Source organism: Euprymna scolopes, chromosome 29 (genome assembly GCF_053919585.1).
Source record: "Euprymna scolopes isolate OS-2025 chromosome 29, ASM5391958v1, whole genome shotgun sequence".
NCBI lineage: Eukaryota > Metazoa > Mollusca > Cephalopoda > Sepiida > Sepiolidae > Euprymna > Euprymna scolopes.
Genome location: NC_136510.1, coordinates 42256007 through 42282732, shown reverse-complemented (window position 1 = coordinate 42282732; position 26726 = coordinate 42256007). Strand labels below are relative to the sequence as shown.

The 26726-nt window shown below is 36.6% G+C and overlaps 1 pseudogene; it reads right to left on the bottom strand.

Moving 5' to 3' along the window:
• Positions 1 to 2252: 2252 nt before the first annotated feature.
• LOC145253060 (U2 spliceosomal RNA) lies at positions 2253 to 2416 on the bottom strand (annotated as a pseudogene).
• Between the last annotated feature and the right edge of the window lie 24310 nt (positions 2417 to 26726).

Sequence of the window (26726 nt, the reverse complement as noted above, 5' to 3'; positions counted from 1 at the left end):
TGGGAGCTGGTTAAAGGTCAGGCATGTGGGATTGCCCCCACACCTGGTCTTTGCTAGTCATAGCTAGTTATAGCCTGCAGCATCTGTCGGAACAGATGGTATTTATTTGCTCCCCCACCGAGCAAATTAGGCACAAGGCCGATTTTTAATGTGAGGAGTGAAGGGAGGGGAAAGGGAAAAAGGGGACCAGCTCCCGAGAGGTGGGAAATGGGAGCTGGTTAAAGGTCAGGCATGTGGGGTTGCCCCCACATCTGGTCTTTGCTAGTCATAGCTAGTCATAGCCTGCAGCATCTGTCGGAACAGATGGTATTTATTTGCTCCCCCACCGAGCAAATTAGGCACAAGGCCGATTTTTAATGTGAGGAGTGAAGGGAGGGGGAAGGGCAAAAGGGGACCAGCTCCCGAGAGGTGGGAAATGGGAGCTGGTTAAAGGTCAGGCATGTGGGCTTGCCCCCACACCTGGTCTTTGCTAGTCATAGCTAGTTATAGCCTGCAGCATCTGTCGGAACAGATGGTATTTATTTGCTCCCCCACCGAGCAAATTAGGCACAAGGCCGATTTTTAATGTGAGGAGTGAAGGGAGGGGGAAGGGCAAAAGGGGACCAGCTCCCGAGAGGTGGGAAATGGGAGCTGGTTAAAGGTCAGGCATGTGGGGTTGCCCCCACATCTGGTCATAGCTAGTCATAGCCTGCAGCATCTGTCGGAACAGATGGTATTTATTTGCTCCCCCACCGAGCAAATTAAGCACAAGGCCGATTTTTAATGTGAGGAGTGAAGGGGAAATGGGGACCAACTCCCCGGGGAGTATGGGAGCTGGATAGTGACAATTGGTATGAATGGTTTCCCCCACATTGACCAAGGTCTGATATGTGGGGTTGCCCCCACATATGGTCTTTGCTTGCAGTATCTGTCGGAACAGATGGTATTTATTTGCTCCCCCACCGAGCAAATAAGGCACAAGGCCAATTTTTAATGTGAGGAGTGAAGGGAGGGGGAAGGGAAACAGGGGACCAGCTCCCGAGAGGTGGGAAATGGGAGCTGGTTAAAGGTCAGGCATGTGGGGTTGCCCCCACACCTGGTCTTTGCTAGTCATAGCTAGTCATAGCCTGCAGCATCTGTCGGAACAGATGGTATTTATTTGCTCCCCCACCGAGCCAATTAAGCACAAGGCCGATTTTTAATGTGAGGAGTGAAGGGAGGGGGAAGGGAAAAAGGGACCAGCTCCCGAGAGGTGGGAAATGGGAGCTGGTTAAAGGTCAGGCATGTGGGGTTGCCCCCACATCTGGTCTTTGCTAGTCATAGCTAGTCATAGCCTGCAGCATCTGTCGGAACAGATGGTATTTATTTGCTCCCCCACCGAGCAAATTAGGCACAAGGCCGATTTTTAATGTGAGGAGTGAAGGGAGGGGGAAGGGGAAAAGGGGACCAGCTCCCGAGAGGTGGGAAATGGGAGCTGGTTAAAGGTCAGGCATGTGGGGTTGCCCCCACATCTGGTCTTTGCTAGTCATAGCTAGTCATAGCCTGCAGCATCTGTCGGAACAGATGGTATTTATTTGCTCCCCCACCGAGCAAATTAGGCACAAGGCCGATTTTTAATGTGAGGAGTGAAGGGAGGGGGAAGGGAAAAAGGGGACCAGCTCCCGAGAGGTGGAAAATGGGAGCTGGTTAAAGGTCAGGCATGTGGGGTTGCCCCCACATCTGGTCTTTGCTAGTCATAGCTAGTCATAGCCTGCAGCATCTGTCGGAACAGATGGTATTTATTTGCTCCCCCACCGAGCAAATTAGGCACAAGGCCGATTTTTAATGTGAGGAGTGAAGGGAGGGGAAAGGGAAAAAGGGGACCAGCTCCCGAGAGGTGGGAAATGGGAGCTGGTTAAATGTCAGGCATGTGGGGTTGCCCCCACATCTGGTCTTTGCTAGTCATAGCTAGTCATAGCCTGCAGCATCTGTCGGAACAGATGGTATTTATTTGCTCCCCCACCGAGCAAATTAGGCACAAGGCCGATTTTTAATGTGAGGAGTGAAGGGGAAATGGGGACCAACTCCCCGAGGAGTATGGGAGCTGGATAGTGACAATTGGTATGAAGGGTTTCCCCCACATTGACCAAGGTCTGATATGTGGGGTTGCCCCCACATATGGTTTTTGCTTGCAGTATCTGTCGGAACAGATGGTATTTATTTGCTCCCCCACCGAGCAAATTAGGCACAAGGCCAATTTTTAATGTGAGGAGTGAAGGGAGGGGGAAGGGAAAAAGGGGACCAGCTCCCGAGAGGTGGGAAATGGGAGCTGGTTAAAGGTCAGGCATGTGGGGTTGCCCCCACATCTGGTCTTTGCTAGTCATAGCTAGTCATAGCTTGCAGTATCTGTCGGAACAGATACTACACTTTTATCTTGGCCAAAAGGCCAAGAAAATCTTAAAAAGCTAAGAACAGCATCTAGTAACAACAGACCTTTGATCCTAACTAAAAAGGCCAAGCACAAAAGTGTTACGGACAGACCGAAAGACTGACCGACTGACGGACCGACGGTGTGACTTATAGAGTCGCTTGCACGCGACTAAAAAGAAATAACGTGTGCTTTAATAAATAAATTCAAGATAAAAAAAAACAAACTTTTTTTTAAGATGACAATTTACGATTTCATTCCAGTAATTCCACATTGAATTCTTCGTTATCCGCCAGCGATAGTGTTACTTTCCGGAAGTTAAGCGATAGTGTTAATTTCCGAAGTTTAAGGCAGAAAACAAGCCTACAATTCCGTGAAAAACATTTACCGAAACGGAATCCGAATAATCTTCGGGGAAATTACCGCATCCATTTCGCAATTTCTTCTACGCCGTTATCGTTTTGTAGGAAAATATATATTACACCCACGTAATTTTCAAGAACGGTCAAGGACGCAAAGTGCGTAAACACATTCTTACAATAATAATGAGCGAAAGAATATATGTACCTGTATATACGTATGCATGTATGCATACATGTATGCATACATGCATGTATGTATATATGTGTGCATGCATGCATGTATGTATGCATGTGTGCATAAATACATATATATATATGTATATATATATGTATGCATGATATATGTTTGTATGCATGTATGTATGTCTCGGTGCATGTATATATATATATATATATATATATATATATATATATATATATACATATATATATATATATATATATATATATATATATATATATATACGGCATAATCACGTTGACACACCAGTTCTAATCAGATCTCCGAAGTTAAGCAAAGTTGAGTCTGTCTAGTACAAGATGGGTGACCATATTGGAATTCTAGGCGCTGTACGTGTTCTCCGCTTATTCTGGCATTGTTTCCAGTCCTCCTAAACCTCAACTTACAACTGGTATTTGACAATACCGACTTAGGAAAGGTGTGATTGAAGATTGCGCAACTTTTGCCAAAAAATCAATGCGCAGGCATCCTTACAGTGGTTATCCATAGTCTATCAAGACTATCCATAGTATGTCAAGTTATCCATAGTCTATCGTGCATACATGCATGCATACATGCATGCATACATGCATATATATATGTGTATGTGTGTGTGTAGGTATGAATAGATGTGTTGAAAATATAAATCAGCACTGCTTTAGACACATTCTTGGCTTAAAGTGTGATAGTTTTGTCCCGGATACATATGCATAAATAAGGCCAAAACAACCAGTATTGCTACCATTGTTATTAAGAACCAGATGCGTTGGGCAGGTCATCTTGTCCAGCTTGATGACTATCGACTCCTCAAACAGTTGTTTTATGGTGAGCTCCTTATTAGTGAAAGACCTCAGCACAAGACCAAAAAACAGTTAGGAGTCCCTAGCATATGATCGCAAGCATTGGAGGACACTGATATACAGGGACGCAGAACACTTTGAAGCAGACCGGCCTCTGTTGTCTAAAGCAGGTCTTGTTACTCAAATAAAAGCGCACAATGATACGGGTTTCGTTGCTGTTAGTTTCTTGCAAACCAATAACTGTCTTCAGTGTCATGTCTGATTGAAGGTGTGCAAGTCGCTGGCAGGACTGAAAAATCATCTTCAGACACATGGACTTTCAGTGACTGAGGGAGTGACACTCGCCTAACAAGACGTTGCAATCATCATATTAACATGTATGCATGTATGTATATATGTATATATGTACGCATGAAGGTATTTATGCATGTATTAATGTATGCATGTATGTATGTAAAAAATTGTATGTAATTAAGGATGTATGTATGTAAAAATCGCACAAAACATGATATAGGAACAAATACAAAGAAAATATATTCACCAGACAAGTAGATGGATGGTTTTTATTTCATAACAATTCTCTCTCTCTCTCTCTCTCTCTCGGCCTCTGTTTCTCTCTCTCACTCTCTCTCAGTCTCTCTCTCATAAATGGTAAATTTTACAAAACGCAATATGATGGTATAAACGGGTTGTCGAAAATATATTCGAATATCCATAATGATCGGTTAATAAAAAAAAATGAATGAAAAAACTTTCTGTATTTAAATGTTAACATTTACAAAAAATAATCACGTGCAAATATTATTCATCGTACTTATATCCCAAAATTCACTTTGATCTTTTCGTTAGTTTAAGGTCTTGGAGCGGGCTCGGTTTTTGTGGCTGCACGTCTTAAATGATATAGTTTATCAAAAATGTATATGTTGCTGAGAATATACATCATTTCATAATGATCGGTTTATAAAAATAATGCAAAACTTTATACGTATGGACACTTTGTTTTTTCAGAGTGGAGCTCTTTATAACTAGCGTCTACACGAAATGATTTTTCGACGTTTCACTAATATAAATTGTGATGTTTTAATAAACACATAAAACGGTTAATAACTTTTTAATTATTCTTTGTTTAAAATGACAGTTAATTAAATGCCAAATGTGTATTCTACGGCTATCATAATAATAAGAAGAATATAATTAATAATAATAATAATAATAATAATAATAATAATAATAACAACTGATAAACCAATCCAAGCAAGAAGACCAGATGTCGTAATAATTAACATGAAAGAAAAATTCTGTCAAATCGTTGACTTTAGCTGTTCCAGCTGACCACAGGATGAATATCAAAGAAAAGGAGAAACGGAGCAAATACACAGAGCTTGCCAGAGAGCTGAAAGGGATATGGAAGATGGAGAAAATCAAAATAACACTTATAATAGTAGGAGCACTAGGAACAGTTCTGAAAAACTTTGAAAAAAGAATGGGAGAAATTGGAATAAAAGGAATGACTGGATAAATTCAACGAACAACAATAATGAAAACAGCTTAAACATTACGGAGAACTCTTGAATGTGGAGCCTAACACACACGAACCACAAGTGCAGACCAGACAAACTGTTACAGCGACAAAACATGAAGCGCTACGTGGAACCAAGAACATTGAAGCTGCATACCTACAAGTTTTCTACCCCCCCATCACCCATTACCACATCACTGCCCCCCAAACGAGTGAGACAAGCAATCACAGAGGACAAGGAGTGAGTACTGACCAGACCTCCACTGTATAAATGCGAAGAGAACTGGGATCTTGGGGAGTCTTATTGCCACTCAAATTTCAGTGAATACCAATAACCACTGCCAACGAGAAATCAATGGCAAGCAGCTGTTGCGCTAATGCAAATTTATTTGCAAATATTATCTAAAGAAGTGAATAGTACTGTAAAATCTGGGGAGACTTGTTGTCACTCAGCTTCCACTCAGCTTCCAGGGAATACCATAGGCTGTATTCAATGAGATCTTTGATGACCTGTGTGAAAGCTCCTTGTGAGCCAATGCTACTAATAATAAATAAATCCTAGCGGGGCCTGTGGAAATTCCACAGCGGCATCTTTCTTTTTTCTTCTTTTCGTCTTTCTTTTATTGTCTTTTCCTTTTTAATGCCCCACATTATTTCTGAGTGATATCTATATTCATTTTACTATAATTTACTTATATACTGTCTTTCCATTTTGTTTACCTTCACATTTGCCTCTGTTTTAATTTATTTCTGTCTAGTAGAATTTAAATCTTTTATTATTTTAATATTTTATATTTCTATTAATGTCTTAATACACACTTCCTTCATTTCCAGTCAAAATGTTCTTAAGCCAGCTTTTATTTACATTTTATATTCTGTATAGTGTTGACTTTTCTCCTCTTCTGATGAGAAATATTCAGCTTTTAAATGCCATAGCCTAAAGTGCTTTTTCTCTCTTGTTCTTTCCTTATTCATATGGTATTATATGTAACTTTTGTTTCTCATCTTCTTCTCTCTTGATAGGTTTCTTTCGTTAAAAATATATTCTTTGGTAGTTTCATTATATATATATATATATATATATATATATATGCATATATATATATATATATATATATATATATATATATATATATATATAAGATATATTTTAAGCCCCCCTTTGGGGTGAGCACTGTCGTAAATAATCTCACCCGCTACTCAATTGTCTGAAAAAATGCGAAGCTCGCGGTTTATTTGTTTACAAATAGGCAGTTTGAGCACTGTTAAAGGAGTGGACGGATGTTTATTTGAATAGATATTCGGACAGGTTATTTGCAGGCGTCGCTTCTGTGCTCGAATGGGAGAACTGCTGGCTGTCAACACAACGATTCTAGGTTCAATGCTTGACAGAGTTGCTAGTCTAGCGGCACTGATGTGTTGTGATACGACTGAACAGGGCTATATGTTGATGACTACAAATATATTTTAAGCCCCTCTCTTTGGGTAGAGCACTGTCGTAAATAATCTTACCTGCTACTTAATTGGCTGGAAAATGCGAAGCTCGCGGTTTGTTTGTTTAAGCACTGTTTGAGCACTGTTAAAGTAGTGAACGGAAGTTTGTTTAAATAGACATTCGGACAGGTTATTTGCGGGCATCGCTTCTGTAGTCGAGTGGAAGAACTGCCGACTGTCTAGATTCTAGGTTCAATCCTTGGCTTGGGAGTGTTGCTAGTCTAGCTACACTGATGAGTTGTGACACAACGAAACAGGACTGTATGTCGATGACTACGAATATATATATATACAAGCATTTCAACCCGACGTTGCCCGGGTGTTTGGAGGTGTATGTTGAGCGTAAAAAAAGCGGTCAATTTTTTAAAAACTTTTACTCTTATTATGACCCCTTAAGATTTATTGTTTTGGGTTCAAATGAAGTTATTAAGTTTGATCAATGTTCAAGGAACCTATATCTAAAATTTCAAGTGTTTAGACCCAAAATTGGCGGAGAAGTTTAGTAGAGTTCTCAAAGATCAAATCGTTGAACTTTGACCTCATAACAGCCAAATTTCTGTCTAAAAACGGGTTACAAAGATTTTCCCAAATTTCAGTACCCTGTATATCAAATTTCGAGTTTGTAAACTGAAAATTGACAGAGTTATTGCGTAGAAAAATGTACACACACAGACGCACAGACACGTTGACTTTTATAGATTAAACAAAAATATATACGTATACGTAGATATATATGGAAACAATTTTGTGTTTACTGTAAACTTTTTACGCAAATATTATGCAAGTATAAATCATGTAGAATATCTGTATGAATATAATTACACGTAAGAGTTAACTAAAGATGATCATCCCATAAGAACAGAGAAAAAAACTTATAGGGAATTAATTAAAATGACCGTTTAAAAGAATATGCAAATTAGCTAGATCTTTTACTAGTGAATGCAATTCCGCAACCCATATATAAGAAAATTGTATTTTCTTTTTAAATAAATATAAAAGAGGTTTTTAATATGAATATCAATACACACACAAGAAAACGAATTTATATATACACAAAGGTTTTCTCAAATCTCAGTACCCTGTATATCAAATTTCGAGTCTTTAGACTGACAATTGACAAAGTTATTGCGTAGGGAAATGTACACACACACACACAGACACGTTCACTTTTATATATATACTAGTATTTCAGCCCGCCGTTTCCCGGGTATTTGGAGGTGTATGTTTAGCAAAAAAAAAAAAAACAAAAAAAAAACACATCTTTCAATTATTTAAATTTTCACCCTTATTTATGACCCCTTAACATTTACTGTTTTTGGAGTAAAATCAAGTTATTAAGTTCGATCCATGTCTAAGGCACCTATATCTAAAATTTCAAGTGTTTAGACCCAAAATTGTCGACGGTGTTTAGTAGAGTTCTCAAAGGTCAAATCGTTGAACTTTGACCCTTTAATCGCAAAATTTCTGACCGAAAACCGATCACATCGATTTTCCCAAATCTCAGTAGCCTTTAAATCAAATTTCGAGTCTGTAGACTTAAAATTGACAGAGTTATTGCGTGGAGAAATGTACACACACAAACACACAGATACACACATACGCACACAGACAGACACTTTCACTTATATATATATATATATATATATATATATATATATATATATATATATATATATATACTGCGTATCAAATTATTAACGAGTTTACATTTTTTAAATATTTAAGGAACGAATGAATAAAAGTCCATGAAACTTACAATACTATTCAGCTACTTCAGTCAAAAATAAAAGTATTTAAACAGTATTAGTAAAACTATGGCAGAAGATGAGAATATCTGCTGATTTCAGTGTGTCAAGTTATTAACAAGGTTGAGAAAAAAATACAATATACCCATAACTTGTTTATTGAAATAATTTTCAAACATTAAATGAATGAAAAAATGCTTAGAATACAATAACTACATAGCAATTTCTACGTTGACATAATTGGTAGGGGATATGCGATCCTTTTTTATGAATTACATGTAACAGACATTGGTCCACAGAATTCGTCAAATTTGTGATTTCGTCAACAGTTATTCCTCACGATATCGCTTGAAGAGCATCCCATAACTCATCTTTGCTATTAAATTGCGTCCACTAGCATAGAGGCGTCGCTTCATGATACTCCAAAAGTTCTCATTTGGGTTCAAATCTAGTGAATTCGCAGGCCACTCTACCTTCCGTTGCCCAGAGAACCTCAACTGTTGCAAATACTCTTTGCTTTTGTTTGCTGCATGCGAGAGAGCATTATCATGCATAAAAATAATGGTTCTTCTGAACGTCAACCTTTGCTTCTTCAGCCATGGTTCAAAGTGCTCCTTCAGAAAAGCTATGTAAGCATTTGACGTCATTTTTACGTCTTCTGGGACTCTCCATGGGCCAACTAAAGTACCTCTCATAATCCCAGACTAAATTATTATCCAACCACAACCTTGTTGGCGCCTTAAACGCTGATGACGATGTCGTTCATCTAGGACCCAGCCTTTGCTCCAGCCATCTGGGCCATCAAGAGTGACACGCACTTCATCCGTGAACAAAACTTTTGAAAAATTCATTTTCATGTTGTTCTCTGCTAATTTCGATCGGCTTTGTATGTGATGTTGCTTTAATGGAGGCTTTGTCACAGACTTAACAGACTTTACCACTTCTTTCAGAAGGCGACATCGAGTACTTTTTGAGACATTCTTCAATCCGCCTTGGTCAAAGAATTGTCTGCCCAGGGTTCTTAACTACTTCATCTTTTATTTGGAGTAGAGAACGGCGTGAAATAACTCTAGATTTACCTTTATCAGCTCTCTTGCGTATCTTTGTAGCGGTCTTGACGTCGTTTTGCAGTTTGATGGTACCTTGCTATCATTTTCGATATTTCGAGGGTAGTTTTACCTTTTGCTGCTGTTCTGTAATAGTACGCTTTTCAGAACTACTCAATTCACCTTTACGACCCATTTTATTGACGAAACAAACAGCCTTGTTAATAATGTGACACACCTCAAATACTGTGGATTCAGCAATTACGATGGCAAGTTGTTTACATTGCGCGGAACAGTACGAAAATTTCACAGTACGCGCAGTTCAGCATTGCCAACGTTTCCGAAGATTTTGATACAAAACTACCGGTAAGTTTTTGAAACTGGTAAAAAAATGTTATCTCGTTAATAATTTGGCACGCAGTATACATACATATATATATATATATATATATATATATATGCAGTCATCGACATACAGTCCTGTTTCGTTGAATTACAAGATTGAACCTAGAACAATCGCATTAACAGTCAGCAGTTCTACCGATCGACCCACGGGAGCGGCGCCCGTAAATGATCTTGCCAAATGTCTATTTAAACAATGTTGGTACCACTGTAGCCTTATCAGATATCACGATTTTTATTAATAACTTTGATATATTATGACAAGTAGGAAATATTTTCTGAATTTCTGTAAATTTTACATCATGCAAAATAAATAGGATCAATGACTCTTCTCTGGACTTGAATTTTAACATCGGTAACTATAGAAAACTTCAAACAACACTACACGCTAAAAATCGTCAGAACACCCACATGAAGTTTTACCTTGTGTGTATAAAATCTAAGGCTTAAGTTTAAGAGGTTTTTAAGTAGAAATTGGAATTTCAGAAATTTTACGTAATTGGTGCCTAATCTTAATGAATCTAATTCAATGCAAGTCTGATAGATTTCGGTTTAATATATATATATATATATATATATATATATATATATATATATATATATATATATATATATATGTGTGTGTGTGTGTGTGATTGTTGAGCTGGATTAAATCCGACGATATGAAATAAAATGGAGGTGGAAAGACCTGAATACTCAACGTTTCGCCCGATTTATTCGGGCTTCTTTAAGAGGGATGGTCATTGACGAGAGAGTCGGAGGATTGGGGCTATATATAATGATGGGGGAGAGCAGCGTGTTTTCCTTATGTAAATTAGATGCCATATGTACATGTATATACATTTTATGAGAGAGAATAAATTAGAGTAAACTAGTGTGGTGGATTACGTCTAAAAGTTAAAATATCGTAGAGATTAAAAAAATTGCGCCTGGAAATATAGCGGTGATAGATTAAGTAAATAAAATGACACGAGATTACGAAGGAAGTTTTTTTTTAAATTAGAGATAATTGAATTGGGATAAAATAGGATTTGAAGAAATGGATATGAAAATTGTAGATCTAGATCGCGTAGTAAAATCCATGGTGGACGTTCTTTAAAGTAGTTGGGTAATAAGATCCAAGTTCTATATTGAGTGATCCGCATAGCTGACTAGATATCCGAGTAGGGTAAGTTCTTGTATAAATTTGTTTGTGGGTCCAGCGAAAATAATTCAAAGTTTGGTGGAAGCCTTATCATTAGAAGTCTATATTATTATTAGTGGGGTGACGTGTTAGTTGTAGGGAGAGGAGGTAATTGTGAAAGGTAAGAAGTGGGGTGAACGCATGTGCATATACCCCTACACACACACGCGCACACACACACACATACACACACACACACACACACACACATATATATATATATATATATATATATATATATATATATATATAAGAGATATCTCTTCAAATAAAGTTCAAAGACAAAATTTTGACCGGTCGCTTAATTGAGGTCAGGTTGTGTACTGGATATAGAGGCAGGGCCAGTGAAGGAAAGGAGAACAAGAAGAAACATAGAGATAAGAATAAAAATAAAAATAAAAAGGAAGAGGCCAAAACGCAAATGGAATAATGCGTTTTTGTCAAAATTTATACTAGTTTCATCTTAATTTCCTTTGACAGTTTAAATCGAATTTGTCCAGTCAACTCAAATTATATATATACTATTCCATAAAGTGCTATTTTTGTTAATTTTATACGCATTTATAGTTTCCCTTACAGGGGAGGATTGAAATAAAGCTTTAGAATATACTAATGTTCATGAGTGATTGTAAAACCAAGGCTAAGCGCATTAATAGAACGTTCTATCTTTATTTTATAATCCTAACGGTTATAGTTCAATGCTAAATAAAATAAAACAAAAATAATAAAGTAATAATAATACCTTACTGAAAAGTGCCTAAAGATCGGTAATATCCATAACATTATACTATTTAATGATCGGTAATATCCATAACATTATACTATTTAATGCGTACACATAAACATATGAATACATATATATACATCCACACATACATGCACGCACATATATATATATATATATATATATATATATACTCGTACACATACACATACACATACACACAAGTGCGCACACTTACACAATATATCCATGCATACACACCCATATATACCTACATATACACTCATATATACAAATGTATAGATTTAGATATTAAGAAAGTATACCAATACTCATTCTATTAATTATAATAATAATCAGTGTAGGTAACATAACTGCAATTATCATGAAAAAAGACAACCAAATTTTTAACCCCTACACTGCTAATTAACATTAAGAAGATGAGAAGAGTAGGGTTGTGTAACTATGGCAACAGTATCATTGAATATAGTTCATATTTATATCTGCGGTCTGGAAATTACCTTGCAATGGAGATTGTTTATTCCATTTATGGTTAGTAGATAGGGGCAAAATTATAAACTCTTTAATTGGGAAGCTACATGTTTTTGGAAATACTATTCTAACAAGATCTCAGAGTGCAAATTATGTGTAAATGTAGTATGTTAATGTGCTTATTGTGAGTCCCTTCTTAACATGTACATCAACAATAAGAGAAAGTTATTATATGGGTTAGAAAAAATGATCTTTAAAAAATGAACATTTTTATATTTGCAAAGTTTTAGTTTAGATTTTAGTCAAAACTGATGAGTATTTAGCATTATGTTTTTACCGATTTACATTTATACAGAGAGTGTATGTTATTTTATTTTAAGATGGCTGTATTTAAATTTTTTCTTGTGCTTACATCTGGATTTTTTCTTGTGCTTACATCTGGACACATTCTTTGTATTTATTATGGGTTTGTTGAAGGTGATGATGTTAACTGCCTCGGATATACAAATATTGAAAAATTTGTCCCCTGGGCTACATGATCTAGATTTATTCAGTATTTTCCATTTAATTGAATAGGAAATTTCCTTGTCCTCTATGCTATTGATTAATTTAGTTAAGGATGTACTATTATTATCGTTGTTTCGAGATCTTTCATTTTTGAAGGAATGTAGGTGGTTTGAGATTCTTATTTTTATTAAGTTTGATGATGCACCTATATACGTGAATGTTTTCCTTATTATATTATTGTTTATTTGTTCATCAGTTCCATTGCTAGTGAGTCTTATATTGGGGGTGGGGGTGGGCAGGGTTAAAAGGGGGCCTGGAGATTCATAATTCGGATGCTGGTTAATCCTATTCTGGTCTTCACTGGGAATTATATTATTGGATACGTTAGCCTGGCTGTTATTGTTTCTGTTGTTATTATTAGAGCCCTCACCATGTTTCCCTATGTATGCTTGCGTCCTGAATGCTTCGACTATATTCATTGTTTCCCTCATTTGATTGGTTTTTTGCATGTTTTGGTAATTGCGTCACTTTACCACGTCTTTGTGTATGCAATCGTTATTAAGAGGGAATTCATTTTTATTTTGGCAGTTACATTTGTTACTAGGTATTGGGTCAATTGGTATGTCCAGCGCTTGTTTAATTTTCCTGTTATTTGTCGAAATTATTGTTTGTGCTAGATTAGGCATTGTGGAGTATGAGATTTTTATGGAGTTTTTGTTTAATATGGTACTATACTTATGAGGGTATTTAAAGGATTTTTCCACTATTCTGAAAAATTCTTTTGGAATGTTAGTTTTTACATCGGAGCTGAAAGGAGGATTGAACCAGCTGATTGTTAAATAAAATGATTCTGAAGTATATATATATATATATATATATATATATATATATATATGATTATATAATATGTATACCTTTTGGTTCCCTTGTTCAGATATATACCTATTATATATACACTCGCTATACACCAGTTACACGACAATAAGAGCGATGCTCCCAGGAACCTCTATATAAGAAAATATATTACAAGCGGCCATTGGTCTCCACTGGAATTTGAGCGGCAATAAGCCTTCGCAAGGTCCAAGTTCTCTTCGCACTTGTCCAGCGGAGGTCTGGTCAGTGCTCTCTCCTCGGTCTTTCCTATCCTCCTTGATCCATATCAGCCATTTTGTATTTTTTTGGGGGGAGGGAGCGGTGATGAGGCAATGGGAGGTGATAGGGAGAGGATATAGAACTTATAGATATGTGCCTCCTGTCTTTGCAATAACACTCTTCTTATTGTTTTTAGCTTTTACGTTAAGTGGCCTTAAGCCTTATCTGGGGAAGAATTTCATAGAAAGACAGGAATACATCTTCTCTGTTTATTTATTTTTTCCATTTTAGTGCATTACAGGTAGATATATAACAGCGCGGACGCAGATGCATGCAAAATGATGTCGCCGGCAGAGAAAAAGACTATAAAAAAAGAGAAATATCACTTTAGAAAAGAAGATAACATTAGAGACGTAAATGACGTTCGAGATCACATTAATACATATGTGACGTCATACCAATACCGAGAAGTCATGCGTGGCCGGAGAATGAGGAGATAAATGTTGTTACAACGAGAAAAAAGCGAGTTAAAGTTTTTTCCTATGCTTTGTCTACTTTGCGACTGAAACTACAACGTGTTGGGTCTATGTGTTGATCCTGTGTGTAACGTTACAGATAGTTTCTCTATATTAGTTTTCCTATTCAATAATCTCCTGGGTTCTTCCAGTTGTTTGTTTTCTAAGTTGCAGTATTTCTTAGCCGATATCTCTCCGCTTCTGTTCAGGTTTTTATTAGTTCTCAATTAGTCATTATTTATTTATTATTTTCATTAATATATCTTCTTCAGCTCAGATTGAGGTCTATATATTTTCAATAACTTATTTGCCACGTGTTTCACGAAGTTTAATCTGTTTGCTCGTTCCAAGAAAACGTTTTTTTTCTCTATAATACTAATAAGCTAAACTAAGGTAAATGGTCGACTATACTTGGGTGCTACTCGAAGATTCCCTTTTCATTAGCTGCTACATTGAGATGTAGGGGAGAGCGCCACTCCTTTTTTTAGAAATATTCTACTTTTCCTTGATCCACCTTTTGTAATTCTAAGTGTTTATCAAACATAAAGTACCATAGTTTACAGTCTGTTATTACTCCACCGAGAATGGAAACGCGACCTCCTAACTCATTAACAAATACTCTTACCATAATACAAACACTTTAAACTAGTAAATTACCCGTTATAAAGGTTAAAAGCTATTCAAGATTAAAGGTTAAGGAGCTTGTTAGGTGGATTATAACAATGCGGTGAGAGTATTCGAAACGATGTTTGAACAGGGGCGGATGTGACTACATAAGAGGACGGCTCGATAAGTATTTGTTGACATTTGCTTAAAAAACGACCATGTTGCAGTTGGCAGGGAAGCAGTGCAGTGATATTTTATTTTGGCGGTGTTTTAATTGGCATTTATCTTTTCAAGTCCGCAGCGAAGAAGGACCAAAGCAAGTCTAAACTTTTGTAGCAACAATTGTATACAGTATAATGTTTCGTTCGTTTCATTTCGTTTTAGTAAAGTTTCGTTTCGTTTTAGTAAAGTTTCGCTTCGTTTTAGTAAAGTTTTGTTTCGTTTTAGTAAAGTTTCTTTTTTGTTTTTATTATAATTAAAGCAACCCAAACTTGCAATTACTGTTCATTGAATATTCTTATAACATGAAACTTAAATATTTTGATTGATTTATGATATTTTTTATACAATTACTTTGACAAATTTCTCAACCTGATTAATAAATGCAAATTTTGAGTTGCCCTCATTATAACTTTTCATGTTTGATAAATTTTAGTTAAGATTGGTAATCTCCGGGCAATCTTCATCAAACCAGCCCTTGTGTTTCCTAAGGATAAGCTCAAGGCACTCCATCGTTGTGTTATATACGGTTTCGCGAGTTGTCTTCCATTCTGCTTCAAATATGTTCAAGGCATTCTTACTGAGATTTCGAGAAAGATTTTTGGACTCTTTTTGTTTCAGTTTGGAGCAAAAATAGAGTTTGGCAGCCGTCTGAGTATCTGGGCAGCTTTCTTTAGGAAAACGCCCGCGTGGCGTGATTCAAATATTGCACTACAACTATGGCTGGTTTACTGTGGCCAGCAGAAACACTAATAATGCGGTTGTAATACTAAATCAAAAGGTAATATATATAATGTATAATGTAGACTGTTAAGTTGGATGCTGAACCACCTGTTATGACAATTGCTTGCCACTAAAGTGAGATGAATTGTCCGTAAATATGTTATCATGACAGGAAAACAGATATGACACTCGCAATAAAAGAAGATAATTCATGGGAAGATGGTATACTTCCAACATAACAGATGCTACACTAATTTTCCCCTAGATAAGAGATAATGCTTAAGAGTATGATATAATGAAGAACAGATATATACTTGGAACCCTCATCCCCTTCAAGATACTTAAGGAGCTATGTTATTTTTTGTTATTTTGATATCAGTCAACAAAGTTCTTCAGCTTCCCTTTTTGATCCACGAATGCGTTTTATCCTCCTCCACCATCCTTTGAGCTACAGCGTTCCGAGTTCCTTGCTATCTTATTCTAGTGAACAAGATGAAATTCAAAGAAAGAAAACTGCAGTAGAATATAGAGAAACGAAATAATTATCGCATGTGAAATACTACAGTGACCTTTTGAATATGCTAATATACACATTAAGCAATTATTCTTTTTATTATTATTGTTACACAGAGAGAGAGAGAGAGAGAGAGAGAGAGAGAGAGAGAGAGAGAAGGAGAGAGAGAGAGGTGAGTGAACGTGGAGTGTAGACACGTTTACCAGAACCGAAGGTCAGCTGACCAGATTACGTATGAGTGACGTGGTCAGGTTGGCTAGATTTGTGAGATTTGATTTGGGCTTTGAAGAAGACGGACGGCTTTCCGTTGTCTCCCCTCTTCACTGGGGAGGGGGGAGACGAACGCTGACGTGTGTAGAAGAAGAACCCACACAGGCCGATTTCACTTCCACCTTCTGCAGGACCTCTGGGGAAAGTGAAATAAAAACTATAAAACCCATTCATCGTCTTGGAGTGATAAATCTTCGTCAAACAGGTATCAAGTCTCCCTCCAGGATGAGAAATTTCCAGATGGTCCAACATCGAAGAAGCAGAGGTAGGTTCTGAAAATACATATCACACACACGATTTCCCTTATGATAATCAAACACACAACCATTTATATTAGAGACAATCATACGCACACGGAATCCTTTTTATGTTATACACCAAACGTAAATGGTGCACGTAAATGATAACCGATATGTAACAAACGTTCAATTTGGAGCCGTAACTGACCAGACCACCTAGCAAGGGTGGGTTTAAAAGAAAAAAAGAAGAAAAAGAAAAGACATTCGGTTGCCACGGGGGAAAAAAGATAAAAAAAGGACAAGAAAAACAATAAAATGTCTGGAAAAAAAGAAAAAAAAAAGAAAGAACAGTAGAAAAAAAAATACAAATCAACACACACACAACGTAGGGCCCATTAAAACACTAGGCGAATTAGAAAAATAATTAAGAAAAAAAAGAAAAGTAATACACACGTACAAACTTTTCACGAAGAAAGAAAAGGAAGACATACAGACACACAGATGTAAAACTATATATAGAAAATAGTTAAAAAATGTTTATCGTATTAGGAATTAGCTCGTTATGAACAAAGATAAGAAGAAATTGAAAAAAAAAAACAGCTATGACGATAGACATATAGATAATGAATTGTACAATTTTAATGAACAGCCAGTGAGTAAACCAGAAAAAAAAAGAAATAGAACATATGACTTTAGTAAGTGTGCGTCAGGAATGAGCCTTTCAGCTTACCAAAAGATAAACACGTAAATCACAAATATGTGTTATGAATATTTTGTTGCATTTTTAAACTGTGGAAACTAAGTGTAACTTTTAATGAAAAACAATATGTACTTTTAATGAAAAACAATGGATAGGTTCTGAAAATGTGATTTTTTTCCTTTTTCACTAATTGTACGATTTTTTTTTTCTTAGGAATTTTTTTTCTGACATGGACAATTTTAGTTCCATCGAGTGTTAGGATTGTCTGACACTTTATAAGTGAGTCGTTTTATTTTATTTTAGAAACGACTATGTATTTTAATTGTAAATGTCTAGGTATTTTTTGTAAACGACTGTGATTTTTCTTTAATTTTGAATTCTGTGGAATGGTAAAAGATGATGCACTATGCAGTCGACCTAGTTGATGACGTGGTCAAATGGGTTTCCACGAATCTGTGTTTTGTTATTTGGAATTTTGTTGTTAGTGAGATGGGACTTTGTGATTGCTTATAGGATATTTTTTTATTTTTTAATTTATTATTTTTATGTAATTGATGTGCTGCCAAACGGTATTGGCAGAATTTTCTTGTTCTTTGACATGTATTTTTTTTCGCAGAATGGGGAGGTGGAATCTTTGCTTGTGGGGTCTATTGAAAGAATGATTAATAAAAGAAAGAACGTGTTGTTAATTAATTAATTAATAATCATAATAGTAATAATAAAATAGGGAAAAGAGAAAGAAATAAGATTTAAACAGTGTAATAAATAATAATAAAAAAAAGTTTCGGAAGAGTCAAAGGTTCAGTCGGTATTAATTTTAATTTTCGAAATGTAGAATAAATGTTCTATTCGACATGAGTGACGTTTTGACCACATAAGTAAGGTAGAAAAAAAGGATAAATATAGGGTTAAATAAACTATATGAAGAAATGAAAGAAAAAAGTAGGGCGTGAATGGAATTTAATTTCTGTGGCAAGCATGTTAGAATTTTGGAGAGGTGTTGAATTACATGGGTAGTTATTAATTTCATTATTCTCGAGAAATGATTCGAATTTTATTTTTTTTATCGTGATTTCTATTGATTTCGAGTAGAATCCACATAGAGCAACTTTGAGTACTTCATGTGTGGAAATCCGATGTTTTCCGTGAAGCTATGTGTCTTCAAGGCAGGTTGCGCTTACCGACTTTGGAAAAAAAAAGTTTTTTCTGACATAGCAGTAAACGGAATGTATTCTGTCCAGCGTGAGCTGATCTAGTTGTAATCAACTTCAGGGAGCAAATGAAATGCCCTCTGACATGGTGTAAGGGGTAGAGGGGGTGCAATGGCTGACGTGGCCATTATGTTACGAATCGCTCAAGAGAAGATGAATGAAATATGTATGCAAGTACTTAGAAAAATAGAAGGCTACCCACCATAAGGAATGTTAAGAGGTTTTGTTTACCACAAAATACTAGTAATAAGAGTAGGCTTATGATGAATAGGATAAGGCTTGGGATGGAAATTTTTTTTGTGTGCTACCTATGGGAAGAAAAGCTGATCTGTAAAGCCAAGGACGATGATAGTCCGTTTTGAAGAGGCAGATGGACCTCGATTTTATTATTCGGTTGATTGCCGAGAATTTATCGATCACGCGTAGTGTCGACGGGAGTAAAGGATGCTCCTGAAATTCTGATTGAAATTATGAAGAGACCATGGGGCCACAGGGAGTTGTTGACCTTTGAGGGCGCAAGGATTAGCGCCACATGGTATTATTTGTTGATATTATTTTACTTAGTATATTGAATAAAGGTATGACAATTTTCTTTGCCAGTGGGGTTAGCATATATATCCCATTCTTAGTAAATGTGGGAAGTAGAAAATGTATGCCTTCGCCATACATTTTGATAAAAAAGGGGGGGAAAGAATGCTACAGAGAGAGAGAGAGAGAGAGAGAGAGAGAGGTGAGTGAACGTGGAGTGTAGACACGTTTACCAGAACCGAAGGTCAGCTGACCAGATTACGTATGAGTGACGTGGTCAGGTTGGCTAGATCTGTGAGATTTGATTTGGGCTTTGAAGAAGACGGACAGCTTTCCGTTGTCTCCCCTCTTCACTGGGGAGGGGGGAGACGAACGCTGACGTGTGTAGAAGAAGAACCCACACAGGCCGATTTCACTTCCACCTTCTGCAGGACCTCTGGGGAAAGTGAAATAAAAACTATAAACCCCATTCATCGTCTTGGAGTGATAAATCTTCGCCAAACAGGTATCAAGTCTCCCTCCAGGATGAGAAATTTCCAGATGGTCCAACATCGAAGAAGCAGAGGTAGGTTCTGAAAATACATGTCACACACACGATTTCCCTTATGATAATCAAACACACAACCATTTATATTAGAGACAATCATACGCACACGGAATCCTTTTTATGTTATACACCAAACGTAAATGGTGCCCTCAATGATAAACCTATGTAACATTATTATTATTATTATTATTATTATTATTATTATTATTATTATTATTGATTTTTGGAAATAAATAACTATTTAAATTATACGAAATTGAGTTTCATTTTGACAAAACCTCCAAAATAGACTCGCGAGTTGTATAAAGTTGAAAGAAAAATAATTACACACACACACACACACACACACACACACACACACACACACACACACACACACACACACACACACACACACACACACACACATAGCCGTGCACACACGCGCATAAACACAGATTCATATATACAAACCTACACATACATAATTGCGCACACTCGCGTGCGCACATGCAAAGGAAGCATACACACGAATAAGAAAAAACACTTTCATATTTAAATTAAAATATATAAAAAATTACACCTTCACGCACACACACACACGCACACACACACACGCACACACACACACACACGCAGACACACACACGCGCACGCGCACACACACATACACACACAAACGCGTGTGCGCACACACACGTATACACAAACACACACGCGCGCGCACACACACATACACACACAGAGTCGCGCACTCTATCCCGCGAGCACACTCAAAAATAGCACGCGCACAGACGCGTATAAAAAACGCTGTTATATTTCAATTAAGAAGAATAAAAACTCTCTCTCTCTCTCTCACACACACACTCACTCGCGTGAGCACACGCAAAAACACACAAACAAAGCAACATACACACAAACACACACTCGGGTATAAAAACGCTGTCGTATTAAACACACACACTCATAAAAAAAAAATAACAAAAAGAAGATAAAAAGAAAGAAACAAAAAACTCTGTCAAATTCCCTAATTTAAAAAAAATACTAAAATGAGTATGAGTAAAAAAAAAACACTGTCATAAAAAAAATAAACAAAAGAGAATTTCCTTAATTTAAAAAATGAATTAAAAAAGAAACCTTGTTCGTTGGAGTTTATATAAATGGTTTTAATATCGAAAAACAATAACCGTGATTTATTTTTGTAACGGACCCTCCTCCCAACACCACACGCGTCACACAATGATAAACAAAGAAAGTAATTTAAAAATAAGGACTTATTCTTTAAAGTTTATATTAATGTTTTTAGTAGTATCGAAAGACCAGTAACCTTTATTCATGTCTGTAACGCACCCCCACATACACACACGGTTATAAGGAAAAAAAAAACTGAGTCGCATTTTAAGAAAATAAATTCCATGATGAAAAAAAAATACGCGTATAAAAGAAAACACTGGCGTATTAAAAAAAACAAATTTACCTAATGAAAAAAAAACTTGATCGTTGCAGTTTATATAAATGGTTTCAGTATTATCGAAAAAGCAATAACCGTTATTTATGTTTGTAACGCACCCACACACACAATCAAAGAAAACACACGGACACACAAGCAAAGAAACACTACACACCGTTGAAGAAACACACTGACGTATTAAAAAGAAAATAAAATTCCCTTAGTAAGAGATTAATTCCATCGTGTAGAGTGAGCGTCCATATTGTTTTAGGGTTGCAATGTTCGTTCTTTTGAAATAATAGTTATTCCAGAATAATAGAATGTTATGTTCTCAGCCAATGAGAGTAGCCGGAAATCATAGAGAGGAGAAATCGTTATTTTCGAATAGGGAAGTGTAAGGGTAGTTGTATGTGTATGAGGCAGCGTTCCACTTAATAAGGGTGCCAGGGCAAGATAGGTAGACTAATTATATAATTACTTGGTCGCGGTTCGTAGCAGTGAGAGTACTTTTGATTTAGAGAGGAAAATACGAACTACTTCACTGCAAAATCCAGCGATCCTGATGATGACGCTCGTAGGAAGTAATGTAGGATTTTAATATACCGAATAAATGTGTATGTTACGGCGTTCAAAAGTTACATAATTTGGTGGGTTTAGACATAATAAATTAGTATGTGTTATCTGTTAGTGCAAACCTACAGTAATTTGGTCCAGGGGTAATTTTTGAAATCAAAATATTATATACAGGATAAATTATTCAGGAAGAAAAGTTTGGATAATCTTAGAATTAGACAATAACAAATAATTAAAAACAGTTAAAAGTCAATATTAATTCACCAAGCTACATTTTTTACTGCTGAATCAGGAAATGACATCTACCTCAGTCCATCACATCAGTTTTTTATGGTAAGTTGATGTTAAAAAAAACAAAACAGATCTTGTGACAAAATCGATTATATTTTTGTGGCATGATAAGTTGATAATTGGTCAATGCATAATATTAAATATGTTTTTAAGAGAAAAAAATATTTTGCCAAAAAAAGTTTTGGATATCCTGATAGAAACATCGATTACCGTAAACTGAATGGTGCGCATTGATAAAGGTAAGTACATGTAAATTACACGTTACTTTACCGTTGTTCAAACTTCAGGCTTTGAACTTCCGTTTCTTCAAACTCTTGGAATGTTCAGCGACAGGGAGGTCTCTTTTCAGATTCCAACGGTAGTCAGCAATCATGATTGCATTCCAGCGACCGTGATACCTGGTCTCCACTTTTTTTCAGATCTGACAGAATCTCCTTTCTGCTTGTCACTCGTTGAGCCCGGATTTTAAGGAAACCGGTTCATATGTGCATCTTGACACAATTATCTTTGGGCCTAGATTTTTAGAAACAGTCAGCATGTTGTTAGCAAGTTCTTCATAGCTTCTAACCTAATTGTTGCCAAGAAAGTTCTTTATTACGAGAACAAATGCCTTCCACGGTTTAAGTCCTACTTCCGCAGGATCTGAAGACTGTAAAAGATGCCATCTTTCAACTTCTCTATGGTCAACTCTGGAAAAGCCTAGCATAAGTAAGTGAATGCTTGTCCAGAGCCTTAGTGACCTGCTTGGTTAAGCAAACGCTTGATGTATATCGGTGGGAAGAGTATTCTGTCTCTGTTTATCAGAGGGTCATTGATGACATTCATTTGCAAGGCACCAATTCTTCCCATATAGGCCAATATTTGTAGTGTAATGCTGAGCACAGTTCCTATTATCCCACATTCACAGAAAACATGGGTACTTGGTGAAGCCAGAGTGTTATACCAACAAAAAGTTCGCTATCGTCAAGTCAACACAAAATAAACCATGCTAGTCATAACCAATCTCCTCCAGCGCATACTTCACTGCTTTATACGTCTCCTTCAGTGTAGCTAGGGGTACAGAGGAAAATCTCTTTCCGTGATATCTTGCAACTATCAATGAACAGTCTCCATTCTTTGAGTTTGTAGAGTAGCACTCTAAGCCTGTGAAAGCTGCGCAATATAGAGAAAAAAAAAGTAGGTACTCTGGACGCCCGTTGCAGAAGCTGATACAAGCACTGTCGTAAAACTGAAGTCACAAACTTGATCATTTAACTCCTTTTGGTAAAAATGGATGTGGAGCATCATCTTCAGGAACTTCTTTCTTGTCTTCATCTCTATCAACACTAGAGGCATCATCACTAATGTCAGTAAGTTCATCTAAGATAGGCACTAAAACGCCATCACAATGAGCTACAGAACAACGTGCCGATTGAAGATCGGGATAGTTGAGGATGCCTCGATTCTTTTTGTTGATCCCAGTCGCATTAACAGCACAGCAGAAGCAGTCATTGACATGATTTGTCGGCTCCCTCCAACCCATCGGAATTATAAAGTCTAGACTGCACTTGTCATTGGTTCATCCACACATCATGTGTGGCGCCCAAGCTTTATCCTGGGCAACAAGTTTAATACAAACTTAGCATGGTAAGCACACATTATGAAACTTGTAAGCGGCTTCTTTTTAGGAGCAAGGCGTATCACTCACAAATGAAGCAGAACACTTGGGGCTTATTTCTGCACAATTTGCTGGCCGAAGCCATTAAATTCATCTGCAAAACAAAAATTCTCATATTATATAAAGAACTTTGTATCTGTGTGTGTCTGTTTGTGTGTATATGCATGTGAGTTCGTTCTCTATGGCCTTAAAAACGGATGGGCCGATTTTTAGGAAATTTCAAACGAAGGTACTTCATGTGCCTGGCAGTGTTTTTAGATATGTTTTGTATCGGAATGTTTTCGATAAGTATCGATATTCTAAAATCGAAAAAATTCGATTAAAGAAGCTAACACCTTACACAGCCTAACATCACAAGTGCATTTGAGAAGTTGTATTACCACACAAGCCGAAAGGTCCGAAATATAAAATCAACAGTAGGTTCAGGGACGCGTTCGAAATTAATGTTTCTGTTTAAAGCACACTTGCCGCATGATACTTGACATTTTCATTTTAAATTTACATTGAAGCATTATTACTGCACAAGCAGTAAGGCCAGGCATATAAAATCAACACCAGTTTCTTTGATATGACAGAAGTGCGTTCGAAATATATATATTGAAGTGAAAACACTCGTACATTCGCGAGTGGAGTTTACTATGCATTTCCTTTACTTTAGTTTTGATTTACCAACTTTTATGCTTCGCCACATCAACTTTTTGAATGATTTTGAGATTTTATGACTTCAATTTGACCCCTTTTCGACAAGATCACCAAGAACTAGCGGAATACCCTGGTTCATTAAAATAGTCATTTCTAATCCAAACAATTATTCGGCATGGCATTTTACACCCAGCAACTTCTTCTAAAATTTTCCACGCATGCATACATGTGAACAAACACGTAAAGAAAGCAAAACCCATGCCATCAGATTTGTCCTTAATCAGCTGAAAAGATGCAGATTACAACTTTCTATTACTTTAATGGTCGTTCTTATCTTGAGTGTTATTTGTGAAACGTTTCGATCGGATTGTTCTTCGACCGTCATCAGGCATGTTTGTTGTTGTTTAGAAACGAAAAGAGAAAAGTTACTGGCTCAGTAGATATTTTCGTATTCTGTGAGTTTGTCTCTATTTTATGGTTATTATTTCGAATTTGTGAAAAAAAAATGGTTGACAGACGGGAGGCAACTCTAGTAAAGATCGTCAGCGGATTATCTTCCTTCCATTACTGAAATTTTAAAGGTGTACAATGTTTGTTTCTTCTACAATTATAGCCTCCGAAATGTTACTAAATTATCGGCTTTGTCTGCTTAGTAATTGTCCTTTTTAAGCATACATGCTTCCTCCTTTATAAATATTGATATAAACAATAAGCCCTCATCTAAAAATTCAGAACTTTTACAAATTTGTTGTTGACCAGTGTTATGTATAGAACATGAAAATATGAATGTAGATAAATAATTATATTAGATATAAGTTTAAAACACTCTGCACAACACAATAATACCCAATCGAATACATGATGTCATATCAATCAGAATCAAATTTGGACATACATATTTAATACACGCTTATCTGCTCAAGGGAGAAACGGCGCCTTGGCGTACCTCCTGCAATAACTTACTCTCTGACAGTCACATGCTGATAGACTGACAAACATTCGAAAGAAAAGCTATCAAGCAAGAACCCTTGCAGGACTATTCAAACAAGTACGTTCATCTCTAATAATAAGCAAGTATTTAAAATAAAAACAAACCATTTCCAACCTTAATCGTTTTGACCGCAATACCAGTAAGTGAGTTATTTCTGACCTAAACTTTTCTGCCGACGAACTAGTTATTTTCAGACTGCAATATCATGCATAGAATGACCCACTGCGGTTGATTTGCCATGGGAACTAATCTCCTCCCATCAATATGATACTAATTATTCTAGAGTACACATGACTAACTTGATATGGAGAATTATTGACCATGAAAATCTTTTCGCCACTGTAAACAACTAGTCGGTGTACGTGTATTGTGAGTTATATTGTTGTTGGGATTTGTCAGTCTAGAAGACTATGGAATCGCACCTCTAGAGGTGATTGAACACCATCTTCTGTGGCCGAATAAGCCTATTTTTCAATGTACATTGTTATTTACAGACGTCGCAGGTAAAGGTCGGTGCATCGTGTTGTTGGTCTGTTGAATTTTGTTGACTGGCCTTCCTGAATAGTCTTTTGGTTTCCACCCATTCTGCCATGGACCTTTCCCTTCTGGTCAGGCTTTTGATTGCCGTTTGTATCCAGATTTTGCGGACTTTAAATTTGGGCTCCCATCTGATAGGGTCAATATCACGTGCTTTCATGTCGCGTTTACACCAGTCGAGAGAGCAGAAGTAAGGACGACCGATTTTCCTATTGCCAGTAGTGAGTTCATCGTAGAGAATGTCTTTTGGGATTCGCCCATTGTCCATGCGGTGCACATGGTTCTTATCATACCGTCTTGAAATGATTCTATAAGGACCAGGAGTTTGGGAGGACAGCAAATGAAAGTCAACATCTTGTATAGCCCATCTCTATTGACTAGGCTGAATACATTAGTAAGGTCAATAAAGGCAAGGTATATGGCCTGTTTTGTTTTCATGTCTTCTCTTGAAACTGGCAAAGTGAGAAAATCATGTCATTGGTGGAAAGTTGAGAGCGAAAGCCACACTGTGAACTATAGTATATTCCCTCAGCAATAACTTGCAGTTTCGTCAGAATGATGC